This window comes from Gadus chalcogrammus, chromosome 11 (assembly GCF_026213295.1).
Source record: "Gadus chalcogrammus isolate NIFS_2021 chromosome 11, NIFS_Gcha_1.0, whole genome shotgun sequence".
In the NCBI taxonomy this organism is placed as follows: Eukaryota; Metazoa; Chordata; class Actinopteri; order Gadiformes; family Gadidae; genus Gadus; species Gadus chalcogrammus.
In genome coordinates, this window is record NC_079422.1 from 5,073,192 (window position 1) to 5,090,691 (window position 17,500).

Genomic DNA, 17,500 nt, shown 5'->3' on the forward strand with positions numbered 1-17,500 from the left:
ATGTTATGGATGTAGATGGATTAAAGAAATGATGTTATGTGTTCCTGGTACCACTTGTACAGTGAAAAGGGCCTCTATATAAAACAGACGCCCAACCCTGAAGAGACACGTGGTAAAGATTATATTCAAGAAATAAAAGAGAGAATGACATATAAACAAATAAAAGTTTGGCCTCAATTATTATTTGAAATGCCAACTTTTTATTGAATTGTCAACTACCTTACCACCCTCTCTCTCCCTATTTACCTATTTTGTCTGAATCCTACTAGTGACACACCTCATGTGTAACATGACCCCAGCCTGACACCTGTGTGTGTGTGAGGGCCCACCAGCGTGCGTGTGTGTTTGTGTGAATGGATATGTGCGTGTAATGTGTAATGCACACGCCATACTATTACATACTATTCCAAATGGATACATGCATGTTCAATGCATGAGTGCCATTATTTACATATCGTACTACGACTGACATGAAATGTTCTCAGTAGAGCAAAGACCTCTGCTAAGGGATCAACTTGAAGTAAGCCATGCTTGGAGGGAGTTGGCTGCTCTGAGTCCAACAACCCCTGGGGAGATCGCCTAACAATCCTCATGACAAACCTTTCAGGATAATGTTTGGTGCTGTTTGCAACTTTTTGTGGTATGACTTGCCCACTTACAAACCCTCTTTTGGATGATTAACATGAAAAGTGAATAACTTTTTACTTGGCCCATAACAGACCTACAAAATGAGATGCAATTCTGTGCAGATCCTTTAGGGATATCCTGACATATGTCACCCCCACTGTCACGCCAACTTTTGGCCGATCGGAATGAAAAGGTAATCTCTTCTTACTTGCCCCATAACCAATCTTCCGACCAAATTGAGGGCAAATCTTTGTAGTCTAGTTTTTTATAAAAATGTCCATTAATCCTCTGTTAATCATCTTAAAGAGTAGATCATCTTAAAGAGTAGATAGTAAATGAAAGAGGTTCATACATTTCTACAACCGTTGATGTGATACCATCAATATATTTTTTATTATAAATGTGTATATACAAGTCTACATTATAAGTCTTTGGATTGACTTGGTGTGGAGGTAGCTAGTTGTTTCTGTGGTTTTGATAAGAGTATGATGTGCTCTCTTTTTCACAACCGATCCATCTCAGTCTGTTTTCTATTCATACTACATTTTATTCTGGCAATATCTTTTACGGATAGGCTAGTGTTTACTGCAATTGTTGCATCACTGCTATGGCCTTTAGAGTTGATACGTTGACAAGCCGTATAACATAAAATACCAAATAGTCAAGTTGTTTCCTTTGAGTCTCAGCACATTCCTTTGACGCGGTTAGCTCTGTCTGGTAGTCTGATCATCGCACGGTTTACAGCTGTCTTCCTTGTTATAAGCGTTTTCACACAACACTTGTAAATCCTTGCAAAACATAAAACAATTGGGTCATATAACATTATAGCACTTATGCTATAATGATTTATTTATTTTAACTTCTTTTACTGTTATAGTAAATATGCTATTACTCCATATATATAGATAAATATGTGAATACCTGGGGTTTAAAAATAATACATCAGTGTGACATACAGCCATAAAAAAGGCAAATTATGGCAAAATGTTTCTGGAATATTTATTTCAACGGCCCTATGTAGCACGCTTCTTTAGGAGCGGAGGAGCAGAGCGATTAGAGATGACTTTAAGGGAAGAATAGCTGGGGTTTTATAAGCTGCTGATGAAAGTGCTGCATCAGCCAGTCCTACCGCAGCCATATGGTTTGTTTTATAATGAGAGAGCTGACAGCTGAGAGACTTCTATTGAGAGAAGTAGTTTTAGAAAAGTGTTAGCCTGGCCTGGACTGGAAACACTTTTGAAATGCGTCATTTTGGAATCATTTTTTATCATGTTAGAATTACTTTTTGTGTTAATTTCTGGGTTTTATTAATGGTGAAAGAACGCAGAAGAAAGAATGGCTTCAGGCCAACTGGTATGAAGACTGTAATAAGTGTCTATTAAAAGATTCATATGTGTGTATAATTCAGTGAAAACATCTCCGGCTCCACTAAAGCCCTCCCTCTCTGCCAGTATATTATTTGTGAGCATACAGCTGCAATAGGGTGGCTGTCAAATCCAAATGGCTGAGTGATTTTAGCGTATAATCCTCAGCGAAATCCTCAGTGATTAATGATCTTATTACTGTTGCAACTCCCCTGTACTAAAATGCACACACACGCAAACACACACAAACACACACACACACACGCACGCACACACACACACACACACACACACACACACACACATGCACACACACACAGGCGCGCACACACACACACACACACACACACACACACACACACACACACACACACACACACACACACACACACACACACACACACACACACACACACACACACACACACACACACACACACACACACACACACGCATGCGCACACACACATACTACAGATGCATGACAGATGAGAGGGGAGGAGCAGAATCCAGAAAAAAAACGAGAAGAGAAAAATGATAGGGAAAATATTCACACCCATAAAATGGAGAATAACCACTTCTGACAAACCTTTAGAGAGGATACAGCCACAATACCAAATCTATTTGAAGACATTTCTTTCTCTGTGCATTGACCGAAGTGGTCAGTGCCTTCAGGGGTTTAACCAACCAGAACCCATCCGTACGGCCACAAGTTAATTGTCACAGAGATCGCTGCATCTTTGCATTCTTCAGCTTAATGGATTACAACTCCTTGACCTGAGCTGATAGCTTCCAGAAGAACCGGCTCCTGTTCTACCTGTCAGGTTAGGTTTTGGTCCTGTTGCACACATGTCGTCTCCTATACCAGATCTGTGAGCTATTATTTGTGATCTTGTGCTTTGCGGTTAGGATAGTCCCAGGTCCTTCTCACCTTCAGGGTACACCATACACCATCTACTCCCTTGTGGCCTCCTCTTCATTCAGGAGAAAATGGTGAGTTGATAAAAAAAAAAAACGTAACAACTGCAACAGCAGCAGCAGACAACAAGTGCTTGAAGCCCAGCATGGCATTTGGCTGCTCTAAATACTTCAGCGCTCAACTGGAAGTGGCAACCACTCATGAGATAGCTGGAGCTTAGCGGGTGTGTGTGTGTTTGCGTGTTTGTGTGTGTGTGTGTGTGTGTGTGTGTGTGTGTGTGTGTGTGTGTGTGTGTGTGTGTGTGTGTGTGTGTGTGTGTGTGTGTGTGTGTGTGTGTGTGTGTGTGTGTGTTTGCATATCTGTACGTGCGTGTGCATGTGTGCGCGTATGTGCATGTACGCGTGTGTTTGTGTGCGTGTGTGTGTGTGTGCATGTGTGCTCATGTGTACAGGTTATGTTGAGAAGTGTGTGTTTGAAACAGTCTGAAGCAGTGTTTCACAGCGTATTTCCGCAGACAGGAGGTTAATGCTTCGTGTTCTGGGTGTCATGATTTCATTTGATTACTTCACTTTAATTCCATTATGAAGCTGGGAAAAGATTGACGTCATACAACACAGTGAAATAATTATGAAGAATGCCAAATCCAACCAGCCGTCGGGCCTTAAGCACCAGGCCTCAGTGGCTCTGGGTAGGGGGGATTGTCTCAGAGATAACAAGCCAGTTTATCCTTCAGAAGTGCTCAAGTGTGTTCTCTCTCTCTCTCTCTCTCTCTCTCTCTCTCTCTCTCTCTCTCTCTCTCTCTCTCTCTCTCTCTCTCTCTCTCTCTCTCTCTCTCTCTCTTTCATATGTATTCTATAACACTTTGTTTGCTCCCCTCACTCTTAACGTCTCTCCCCTATCCGCTTCTCTTTAGATTGGCTGTAAAGCAGAATGAGGAGACAAATGAGGGTTTGAGTTGAGAGGGAAATTCAATAAAACAGAAGTCCCAGGCAGCAACAAGCGAGCCAAGCATGACAGAGAGAAAAGGTAATGAAGGAGGAGAGCACTTTGGGAAAATATGGGAGGAAAAGAGAGAGACAGAGAGAGAGAGACAGAGAGAGAGAGAGAGAGAGAGGAAAGAGAGCAAGAGAGAGAGAGAGGGAGGGAGGAGAGAGAGAGATATGGAGAGCAAGGGAGAGAGAGAGAGGAAGAGAGTGAGGGCAGGGAGAGGGGAGAGGTTAATAGAATAGTGGGATACCTTAGGAGGGAAAAAGGGGTTGTTAGAGAGAGGGAAAGGTGGAGCAAAAGGAAACTGATGGAGAGAGAATGAAGAGGAGAGAGAGAGAGGCAATGGACAGGGCTGAGAGGGGGGGAGCTTATTAAAGTGGCTGAGTGCAAGAGGGAGGGAGACTTGAGAGGTTGTGGAGGTGTGATGCAAAGAGCAAGATGGCGAGATATTTAGTTTATCAGCACACACTCCAATCTCTTGTTGTGACCTTAATAAACAGATGACACTCTCACACATACACAAATCCACGTAGATGAATGCACACACACGCACACATAAACGTGCACGTGCAGAAGACCTGTATAAATGCATGCGTGAATGCACACAAACACAAACCCACACTTGCACCCTCATGCTTACACAACCACACAAACACACACACACACACACACACACACACACACACACACACACACACACACACACACACACACACACACACACACACACACACACACACACACACACACACACACACACACACACACACAAACACACACACACACACGCGCGGTGAATGTGAAAGTGTTAGATCAGCATTTCCTAGCTAAATGTACTCATTAGCCTAGTTGCACATGGCTGGCTGGGAAACAACACAGTCAGCTCCAGGAAGCAGCAAGCATTCATCTAGGAGGCTGACAGAGAGTGCAAGACGGAGAGCACAGGTCTCCGCTCCGCTACCAATTCAAGGTTGTCTGAGAATAAATGACCCAACACTTCCCCGTCTGGGATCAAGCGGTGGTTTACTACGGCCACCAAACAGCCATCCAACAGCCATTATTGTGGACATATAAGCATAAAGAAAAACCTTTCTGTTGCAGTAAATTAGAGCCATTTCAACGCATCTCAGTGGCAATTGGCCAAAAGTGGAAAATTGAAATGAGAACCAAAATGTCAACCGCAACCTTATTACACAGGACCCCCCGTGGCGGGGGCATGTTGTTAGGGCCAGCGAGAGGGGGGGCAGCTTGCATGTTTACCTCATTAGTCTGACCGTAGTCCCCTGGTCGGTCAGCGGTCTGGGTGTACAGTGGCCCGGTGCCACAGCATCTGGAGCTGAGAGCCAGTGCCTGCTCACTCGCTCTGGCTTCCTACGCCACAGGCTGCAGGAGAGGCTTCATTCAGATCCACGCTCATATGTACCTCCATGATGCTGCTCTCAACCCGTTCTGCACAAGGACAGACACATGTTATTAGTCATGAAGGCACAACACCAAAATTAAGAATGGATTTACCAATACTGCAGCAATAAACTTCATACTGTTAAAACATTGAGCAAACAAAAAGGGGTTGAACTTGGGGCAGAAATAGTTATTTTCTCTCTTAACATGCATTTACATTGAAACATGAGTTCATTCATGGTCTCTTTTCTAAAGATAACTTTTGGGATATGGTCGCAAGCGACTCAAAATGCCCCCGCTCCCTAACTATGGGTTAGGGAGCGAGGGCATTCTCAACCCACCTGTTTAGAAGCACTGCTCTCAACCCAGATACGGCCCTCAAAATATTGAGTGTGAATGAAATGTAAATTCATGTTGTCTGAATATGGAGACATATTTACCCATTAAAATACTTAAATATCTCCTTTTATACTACTTTTCTGGTCTTCATTTCTTATTAATGACTCCTATAGAGCAACCTGACACGAATCACAGCACAAAAAACAATGTCGATTTTCGGGAAACTCAAGGTTCAAAGTTCAAGGTTCAAGGTTCAAGGTTGCTTTATTCATCATACCCGTGGGTAGATTTGGTTTGCAGGTCAAGAAAAGGGCGTTCACGGAAGACAAGACAGACACACAGACAAAAATCACAGAGGTGCTCAGTACATCAAGTGCAACAAAGTTATCCACCACTAGTGGCGCTGCAACAATTTATTTGTACAGATAATAGCTGTTCATCTTCCTCTTTAACGGCCATTGTTTTGTTTTGGCGCTGGTACTGCACACGACAAACCTCTAAGCTTCACAACGAGCCGGATCGCTACGAGGGAGACAACACGGCCATTAGCTTTAATTCAGACACTTTTCATGTTCAGCCTAAAATGTGGAGTACAGTGCCAACCCCAAACCAGCAGAGCATATTCAACCAGAACAAATACCACCCTGCTAATGAAAGGCTATAATCTTTGTTTTTTGCATTTTACATTTTTTTAATATTCCAACCAGTCTTTAGCAAATCACAATAAATGCAGAAGAGATTGGTGTTTGCAATGATCAAGTGCAAGAATAAGCTTATTATCACTGAGACCTGCCGGTATTTAGACTCACTTCTCATTATAATATAAAAACATTTATGTTTGTTTGTCTGCAGGTGTTTAGGTCACAGAGTTACTAGTGTTTATCTTTCAAATAATCCCTTAGCACCTGCTCCTTTGATCATGATTAAGATTATACAGTCTAAATATCAGTCTCTATCAGGTTATTCTCTTTCTATGGAAGCAAATAACATAACGTTACTCCTTTCTATATGTATATTGTATCAGGATTGGTCTAACCAGGGCTGGGGCTGTAAATAGTTACCTATATTAGTGCCGGTTTAAAAATGTCTTTGTTTATTTACGACAGACTTGCTGCAAGACACAATGTGAACACACTCTAGGCCCATAACATATTGCCCATCAATTCAGGACAAAATCCCACTGTTGTAGGCCTTGAGGATTAAATCTTGTTTTTTGGTCGACAGCTTAATGAATTTCTCAGCACAATGAGTTATCCACTTCTGATAAAGGGTATATATTGCATGTATTTTCTGCATACCTCTTGGATTCAACAATCCTGAGTACCTGTAGTACGGAATAGGTTTGAAATTGTTGGATTTCAGACTGAATGTTTATGTTTCGGAAAACATGCCATCAATGTGTACGTATATATATACGTATACTGTGTGTGTGTGTGTGTGTGTGTGTGTGTGTGTGTGTGTGTGTGTGTGTGTGTGTGTGTGTGTGTGTGTGTGTGTGTGTGTGTGTGTGTGTGTGTGTGTGTGTGTGTGTGTGTGTGTGTGTGTGTGTGTGTGTGTGTGTGTGTGTGTGTGTGTGTGTATTTACACCTTGCTAGACAGTGTTAATGTTAAGTGCTGGATGTGCTGAGATTGAGGAGCTGGTTGCATTAATATTCCTCAATCTATAATGTGCTGTATACATAATATCTAAGAGACAAGCCCCGGATGCAAACGAGCTCAGAGTGAAACGTTTTAATTGGCCTGTGCCATTTCCATTTCAAAAAGCTGTCCCCTCCCCACCCCTCCTCTCTCCCTCCCATTACCTCCTCTCCTTTCTCCCTCCCTCCCCTCCTCGCTCCCTCCCTTCAATCATCTCATGTTCTCTCGCGCCCTCCCTCCCATCCTCTCTCCCTCTCCTTACATCCTCTCCTCTCTCCCTCCCCTCCCCGCTCCTCCTCCCCCTCTCCTCCTCCCTCGTCTCTCCTTCCCCTCCCAACTCGATTGCTCACTTTTTAACTCCCATCCCATCTAATGTTTGGCCTCCTCTCCTGTCCCTCTCAAAGGGGTCAGCAAGCTAAATAATATGCAGGTGTGTGTGTGTGTGTGTGTGTGTGTGTGTGTGTGTGTGTGTGTGTGTGTGTGTGTGTTTGTATATTGGTGTGTGTGTGTGTGTGTGCGTAAGTGCGTGTGCGCACATTTTGTGTGTGCCTGTGTGAGAGTGTGAATGATATGGGTATTTTAGAGTGTGTCTATCTTTAGACAAAGAAAGGAGGGGACAACAGGGAGCTGAATGAGAGAGAGATGAGAGGGAGGGAGAGAGAGGCAGAGGGATGGAATGGAAACAAGAAAGTTGAGGATGGAAGGATTTGATGAACACTATAAGTGGATCATTGGCATCTCACATAAAAGACTATCTATTTCCCACCATAGCAGGGCTGATTGGCAGCACCACAACGCAGCATCTCATCTAAAATTATTCAGGACATGCCCAATTGACCACTATTCAAATTCAAATACCACTGCTTACTGTAGTATTTTAGGAAGTTCTTCAAATGTAAATTTGTTTCAGTGATGCTAATTTCTGCCACCGCCGGAGAAGCGGAAGGAATGATTGGGATGGTCTTTAGGTTCCTAAAAACCCGAAAAACAGTTCAAAGCTGAAGAATTTCCCTGTTTTTGCAAATATTAAGTGACAATGGGCTGTACTATCATTATGGAACAGCCATAACAATGCTTTTTCAGATGTATCGGTTGGTGGGAGAAGACTAGAAGAAAATAACAGTTTATGACCTTGATATACAAAACAATATACTATATGTATATTTAGCATTTGCTGGAGGGAATAATTGCTTGAAGTCGCTTATAGTCCTTTCTTCACAGTGAGCAAACTTTTCTCAAATTGCATTACACCAGTAGCAGGTACTTTATAAAAATACTTTCTTATTCAAATAGGTTACTTAGTAATTGTATGAACAACATAACTATATATAAATATAAATATAAATATAGTTATGTTGTTCACACAATATATGTATGAATATGAACTATAAAAAGACAGGAAGCTCCTCATGATTTCAGTCAGGCTCATTTGAAAAACAAAGGCTGAGGCTTGAGTCCTGTCAAACTGATGCATCAATAGGATGTCATCGATACACTGATCTTCCTGCACCAAGACTTTGCACTTGCAGCAAAGTCTGTAAGCACACTTGCAGGGTGCAGCGCAGGAAATGATCTGAAGCCCTGCTGTAATCTCTTACAACTCTGAGAAAGAAGGTGAAGATAGAGGAGTCAGGGAGCTGCAAAATCCTCCGTCTTCCAGACTCTCTTTATTCTCTCTTCTTTATCTTTAACATCTTTCTCCCTATTTCTCTCTTCAAATCTCCATCCCCTCTTTTCTCCGACCCCTCTGTTCCCCTCTCTATACCCCTCTCCCTCTCTGGACCCCTCTCCCACTCTGGACCCCTCTCTGGACCCCTCTCCCTCTCTTTACCCCTCTCTGTTCCCCTCTCTGGACCCCTCTCCCTCTCTGGACCCCTCTCTGGACCCCTATCTGGACCCCTCTCCCTCTCTGGACCCCTCTCCCTCTCTGGACCCCTATCTTGACCCCTGTCCCTCTCTGGACCCCTCTGTGTACCCCTCTGTGTACCCCTCTCTGTACCCCTCTGTGTACCCTTCTCTGTCCCCCTCGCCGCCTCTCTTTGTGGGCCCTGTCATTCTCCTGGCTGCCCCAGGCCCAGACATATGGTTCCCCCCTCTCTGCTATTGTCATCCATTAACACAGTTGTCAGGGGGAATTACCGAGCCAGCATGCAGCATGCAGGGCTCCGACTGCAGAGCCACCAAAACATGACGGGAAAGACGTGGTGGGGATCTGAGAGGGACTAAAAATATTGAATACATAGATGTATCTATATACTGTAGATATCTACACAGAAGATAGATATCTCCCAATGTGCATATAACTATTTCTGCCTGTGTGCCTGTCTATAAATACACCGATATACAGGTATATGAATAAGAATAAAAAGATAGATAGATAGACAGATAGACAGATGGATAGATAGATCGAAAGATATATAGATACATATATTATTAAATAGACAGGTATACACATATATATATCTCAATAGATATATATGTGTAGCAATATACATATACTGCATAGACTAGATCTCTACACAGCTATATAGCTATAGGATGATCGGAGATCCAATCTAGTATGTGTCACTGCTTTAGGTTGTGCATCACAAAGCTGGGAGTGAGCTAGTGTCTCTGAACAAGCGTGTGTTGCGTTGTGAGAGCACTTCTGATTAGATGCTAATCAGAAGTCCATGTCAGTCTTGACTGGACTTGATTACTGTCAAGAGCTTGATTGGCTCTGAGTAGTAAATCCCAACACAGACACACACACACAGACACACACACACACACACACACACACACACACACACACACACACACACACACACACACACACACACACACACACACACACACACACACACACACACACACACACACACACACACACACACACACACACACACACACACACACACACACACACACACATATGTGCACACATAAACACACACACACATACACACACAATCACATGCACACACACCACATCTCCTGTTTTCTAATTAAAGTTGCAGTGGTGAAAAAACGAGCAGTGTGATGTCCTGCACACCAGTCAGCATCACAGGCACCATGATGACAGTGTGTCTGTTTGATCCTATTTCTCTGTATGTGCACGTGTATGACTGTGCTTGTGTGTGTGTGTGTGTGTGTGTGTGTGTGTGTGTGTGTGTGTGTGTGTGTGTGTGTGTGTGTGTGTGTGTGTGTGTGTGTGTGTGTGTGTGTGTGTGTGTGTGTGTGTGTGTGTGATGTGTGTGTGTGTGAATGTGTGTTTGTGTATGTGTGTGTGTGTGTGTGTGTGTGTGATTTTGTGTATATGCTTTGTGTAAACCTGATGTGTGTTGGTTAGTGTGAGTGCATATGTGTGTATGTGTGATAACAGCTCTATAATAATCAGCCCACAGGGAATAGCAGAGAAGAGGTGTGACAGCTTGTCTGTATGATAACAGACACACTCAGAGGCCCGCACACACACACACACACACACACACACACACACACACACACACACACACACACACACACACACACACACACACACACACACACACACACACACACACACACACACACACACACACACTCACACACACACACTCACACACACACAAACACACACACAGACACACTTGAAGAAAAACACAGCAATACACAAACACGTACAGCACACACACAAACCACACACAAGCATGCACATACATACAAACACACACACACACACACACACACACACACACACACACACACACACACACACACACACACACACACACACACACACATACACACACACACGACTCTTGTAATATTCCTGCAATTGACGGATTTATAGCAATACACACGTACCTAAAGCCAACTGCTGTTACTCACCCATAGCTCCACAAGTTGTTCTTGAGTGTCTATGTTGACTGTCAGTATATGTCAGTATCTTTACCAATGTAAAATAAAATATGTTCCATGTTTATTTCAATGGCAATGATTTTCTGGTGGGTTCAAGACTTAACAATGAACCATGAACCATGAACGACAGCTTGAGTCAAGTTTTTTGACAGACAAAACACCTAGTACCTGTTGCACAGCTACAACCACAAAATCACTTGCAACAGTTGTATTGGAAATCAGTCGGTGACAACTCCCAAAAGTAGGGGTAAAATGTACCCACTAACTCTGACAGTCGTGCCCCATCTCCCCATTAGCTCAGCTCTATAACAGAACTGGCACAGACCACTGGGGCTATGGCTACTTTTCTGTAGGACGAGCCACCACATCTGCTTTTAGCTTCACTGTACTGATCAGCATGAGGAAAAAACATCCACGAACAACACTTTCAGAAGAGCAGCACTAATTAGGACAGTTATAGATAGATACAGAACAGTGAACGTAAATGCCTTCAACTGTTAAGCTAATGCTAATGCTTACAGACTCCCTGTGGTGACGATCACTACCACCGCATCGTCAACAATAGAGCCTGCATGACGTGGGGAGCCGTTTGAATGTGTAGCGCTGTCTCAGGTAGAAGAGGTCCTGAAGGGCTCCGCTCAATGTTATCGTGAACATGCATACCAGGAGATAGTGGGAGATGAAGGCTAGCGAGACAGATATACTGTCAGGTGTGTAGACAAACAGACAGCTCTGCGGACAGCCAGGGAAGAGGAGAAGAGCGACAGAGAGACGGTGGAGTGGGACGGGGGTTGATGCATCCCTCCCTCGCGGTCCGGGGCTTTGGTGTCTGTTTGAAGCTCTTCCCTTCCACCATGGGTTTTGTTAATCTTGTCAGCTGAATCTCACTGGCTTTCTTCTTACTTGTCACGACAAGAAGTCTTTAATCTTCCCTCCATTACACCATGTACCTGTAAGAGGAAGAAAAGGAGCAGACGGTTTTATTTATTTCTTCTTTTTGCTCATAATACGACGGGAACTGTCAAACCATGTCCATATTCCATTGTTTTAACGTTCACCTTGATATCCGAGGTTTAGAAGCGGCTGCTTGATAATTGGATGCTTCAGATGTTTAATATTACGAGTGTTGAGGGAAGAAGAGTGGATTTGCAGACTCAATAATTAAAAAAATTCAGTAGCGTACATCTGCTCTTCCTCTGAAAAAAAAAAACCGCTGAAGACAAAAAAACAACATCAACCTGGAAGTTAAGTTAAAGATAATGTTGTGGAAGTCTGTTGCAAACCTACTCACCAACACACAACAGAGGAAAGAATCTCCATCGCTATATGGGAAACAACAGTATAATGGCTGTTAATTAACTGAGATAGGGCTTGGTACTGATGGTAGCGGGAGAAGGAGGAGATTATGGGGAATGAAACTGTTTAGAGCACATCCAATCAAAACAAATCAGAATAGTAGAGAACTGCGCCTTGCTTAGAGCCCTTTGATTTGGTCCTGTCTCTTTCCACAAAGGAGAATTAACGGAGCAGAAAATAACTTAGAAACAGTAGAACTATGGAAGTATGGGCAGAACCGATACTGCACAGTAGGAACAAAAGAGCAGAGAGGGGCACAGAAACAGCCGCTTGTGGGGTCTATTCTTTGGTGATTTTGTAAGGCTCTAAAAATCCTCAACTGTTGGAGTTCATCTTGTCATAATACGGCTCTTATTTTCTGGCAGCAAGTTTGCTGACTGGGAAGAATGATCGCACTGACGAGAAACCAAGCGTTCGCACTTCAGCCGGCAGCTGACCCCCAACACATGGTCACACACACACACACACATACAAAAACACGCACACAAACACACACACACACACACACACACACACACACACACACACACACACACACACACACACACACACACACACACACACACACGCACACAAACACACACACACACGTACTCACACACCCACACACACACTAACAAACACACACACATGCACATACACATGCACACTAACAAACACACAAACACACACATGCAAATATGAGATGACCATGTGCTGTCTCCCACATGCAAGAATGAATACACACATTATACAAACATAGCACAGACACACAGTACACACACAGTATAGAATAAAAGTATACACAAATAAAAATAATATATATAAATACACGTACACACACGGATGGCTACTTAGATAAAGCGACACATGCGATTGGCACAAACACCTAGCTGTAAAAACAAGCAGTATACACAGCGTAAAGAAAACATGAAAAAATCCCCCCAGGACATGTTAGATAGTCACTAGGATGAAGGGAACCGGAACACTGTCACAGAGACCCAGCACCAAGGTCATCTGTTTAGTGTTTTCTGTTTGATTATATGCATTCCTCGATGTTGCCATCTTCATTTGTGTATGTGTGGTTTGACGTCTGTGTATGGACGTGTGCCCCTTCGTTTGCTTGGACGTTTGTTTGTGTGTGTGTGTGTGTGTGTGTATGTGTGTGTTGTGTGTGTGTGTGTGTGTGTGTGTGTGTGTGTGTGTGTGTGTGTGTGTGTGTGTGTGTGTGCGTGCGTGTGTGCGTGCGTGCGTGCGTGCGTGCGTGCGTGCGTGCGTGCGTGCGTGCGTGCGTGCGTGCGTGCGTGCGTGCGTGCGTGCGTGCGTGCGTCTGTCTGTGCATGCGCTACTAGGGGTGTAATTGCATTCATATTGTTTTCTACATAATGCGTGTTGCGGGAGATGTAAAGCAGCTCTCGCATCCTGGTGAATGGAGATATGACCTCGCCTTTGCTTGTGCTAGCTGTAAATGACATGCGTCATTGTTTAGCCAAATTTCAGATGCAGCTTGACAGACCAAACCACCTGCTTTGCAAGTGCTAGTATGCAAGTCCCTTCCTAGCCCAGCTTGTAATAGGTGAGCTTCAACCTTTTTGTGTTTTACATAGTCATACCAGCGATTCAAACTTCATATATCACATTCATTTAATCTTAGCTCTGATGTCAGGAGGGTGTATGTCTCAATGTTTTTTTTATCAAAGTTGCATAGTTATTCTCATTGGAAACCTTTCTGTTCATGAGACTTTTTGTGTTACACATCTTTGCCATTCAAAACAGCACAGGCACAATGGAGTCAATCCATTTATTTTTCATAACATCACACAACCCATTTCAAATAACCCTCGATGGTGACTTCATGCCATCAGATGCCATCTCCCTGAGTGTGATGACCTCTTTAGCGGTTGTGTGCTGTTGCTGGTGATTTCAAGGTGAATGTGTGAGTACAACTGCACATTCCTGAGCCACCGGGGACGGAGGGGCACTTCCTGCGAGCTGGAGAAGACGGAGGGAGAGCGGAGGGGCGCTTTGTCAGTGATCCGCTCGCAGGGCCCTTCTTCCACACCTTCCTGTCTGCTCAGCTGCCTGCTGCTGCTGATCAAATGCTCCACAAGTGATTGATCTTCGGCTTACGCAGACAGCTCCACCCGTAGGGGAGGCGCAGCGGAGGGGGAGAAGAGAACATGGCTGGAAGTAGAGAGGAGGAGAGGGAGGGGAAGGAAGGATAGGAGACAAGAGGAAAGGAGATGAGAGGTGAAGAGATGAGAGGAGAGGAGAATGCAAAGAGAGGTGAAGAAAGAGGAGAGGGGAACAGAGAAGAGGGGAGGAGAGGGAGAAGAGAGGTGAGGATGAGGAGAGAAGAGAGGAGAGGAGAGGGAGAAGATAGGTGAGGAGAGGATAGAAGAGGGGATGAGAGAAGAGCGGAGAGGGAGAAGAGAAGTGAGGAGAGGAGAGAAGAAGGGAGTAGAGAGGATACAATAGGGAGAAGATAAATGAGGAGAGAAGAGAAAGGGAGAGGAGGGGACAAAGGGGGAGGAGAGGGGAGGTGGGAGGGGGAGAAAGAAAGAAAGAAAGAAAGAAAGAAAGAAAGAAAGAAAGAAAGAAAGAAAGAAAGAAAGAAAGAAAGAAAGAAAGAAAGAAAGAAAGAAAGAGAAAAATGGCAGCTAGAGAACGATAGATAAAGCTACTAAAAGAGAGAGATAGAAAGAGTGAGGTAAGGTGGGAGGAAATACAAGTGGAGATGAATGTCTGTTTCCCCATCGGTGCAATGTAGGCTGAAACATCACATCAAACTACACAGGAGCGGGCGAAAAAGATAAAGACAAGGTGAGATGCGGAAAGATAGAGAGAGAGAGAGAGAGAGAGAGAGAGAGAGAGAGAGAGAGAGAGAGAGAGAGAGAGGAGAGAGAGAGAGAGAGAGAGAGAGAGAGAGAGAGGGGGAGAGAGAGAGAGAGAGAGAGAGAGAGAGAGAGAGAGAGAGAGAGAGAGAGAGAGAGGGGAGAGATAGAGAGAGGAGAGAGAGAGAGAGAGAGAGAGAGAGAGAGAGAGAGAGAGAGAGAGAGAGAGAGAGAGAGAGAGAGGCATGGCATGAGTGGCATGAGTGCCCCAGACCTTAATTCTGTCCCGCACATTGTCTTTCTTTAATTTTTCTTTTCATTCTAAGGCCCAATCCGGATTCATTGCTCTACAAAAATCTCCACCTTAACCCTACCCCTACCCCTCAACCCTACCCCTACGAAACGGGGTGACAACTGTAGTGGATTAACTGAGATATATAACACTAATTCAAGAGAGAGAGAGAGAGTAAAATGAAAACGAGGGGTCCGGAACAAGAATTGACAAAAGACTTTATCGTGCAGAAATACAACAACGACAACAGCCTGAGTAGGTCTATAGAGTACTGCTCGAACATCGATTTCAGCTTCTCTTTATGCACACATACATACAGGAATTCCTTTGTTCCAATGGAGGTTTCCGCCCACATCAATCTTCGTCTTAGCAACTTATCAACAAAGTGATTTCGGACACCAGTCTGACCCAAGGCTGAAGGCTGAGGTCAACATAGCTTAACCCCGCAGCTTCCTGCTCATTCCTGTGTCCCACCATCTGTTTTGAACCCAGGCTTTGTAGGTATCATGTGTCTTCTACCATTAAAAATATAAGGCCTATTAATAATCATGGTTTACCATAGAGTATACTCATTAATTTCTACCACACAACCCTTCAAGACCCTTATCTTTTGATACAATATCTGTTCCTGGAATTTCATTGTAAAGTTTGAATGTCTTAAGAATGCAACCTTACCCACATTGAAAAGCACGGTATGATTAAATAAGATTATCATTCATGCTCGCAATCTGTAGAAAACTGAGACTGCAGAAACTTTATTTTGGATCAAACATTATACAAGATCCACATAATATATAAAACCAGAATAAACATAGAACATGAGGTAGTATGTCATCCATGTAAAACATAAATATTAGGGGTGTAACGATTCACCGATACGAATCTGTATCCGGTTTGATTAACACAGATGCAACTGCATCGATATGTGGGCTCCTGAATCGATTTAAAGTGACCAAGAATCTGTCAAGTCTCAAATCTAGTCTACAAATAAACAATTAGATAGAGATGTTCAAAATGTATAATCTTTCTACCCATTCCATGAAGAAATAAATATTAAAACGTAAGATTCCATGGTCCCTATACCATATATATATTTGAAAGTAGGCAATGTCTCTTTTATAGAAGGCTTATTGTAATGAATAGAAAATGTATGTGTTAACGTTAAACAAATATTAACTGCATCTATCAGATTGATTCATTCATCAAATCGCACCGGATCGTTAGAACATTGAATCGAATCGCATCGAATCGTTCCATATTAAAATGTATCGTCCCTGAATCGTATCGTAGCGCATGTATCTAGATACGTATCGGATCGTCCTATAAAGGAGAGATGCACACCCCTAATAAATATCGTAAAAACAAGAACCAGTGATATAGTGGAACTAATATTGCACATTACAAAAAGGCATCAACCATCACATTTTATCAATAACTTGGTTGGTTTTAAATCAGTGGATGGTTAATCTTTCTACCTTCCTGGGGGTTTGGGAGCTTAGGGCTACCAATGCTGAAGAGGTTTGAGGTGGTGGAGGGATTGGCTCTGTGATGGCAGCGGCCTCAATGATCTCCTGAAAGAAAACATAACAAATAACAAATATGAAGGAATTAAATGGCAGAACTGGGTTATGTGGCCAAATGTTATATACAATATATAATAACAGATATAAATAGATAGATGAGTGAATAAATGAAAAAATACACTGGTTTATAAAAAGAAACAACATCATATTTATCCACCATTCTCCAGGCTAATAAGCATTTTTAAAACGAATTATTGCATTACTTGGCAGGGGATTAAAGCTTATCTTCAACCTGGAGTCCCTAGAACATGAAACATATGGATATCATATGACATGAGCCCGGCGGCTCCCCGACCGCG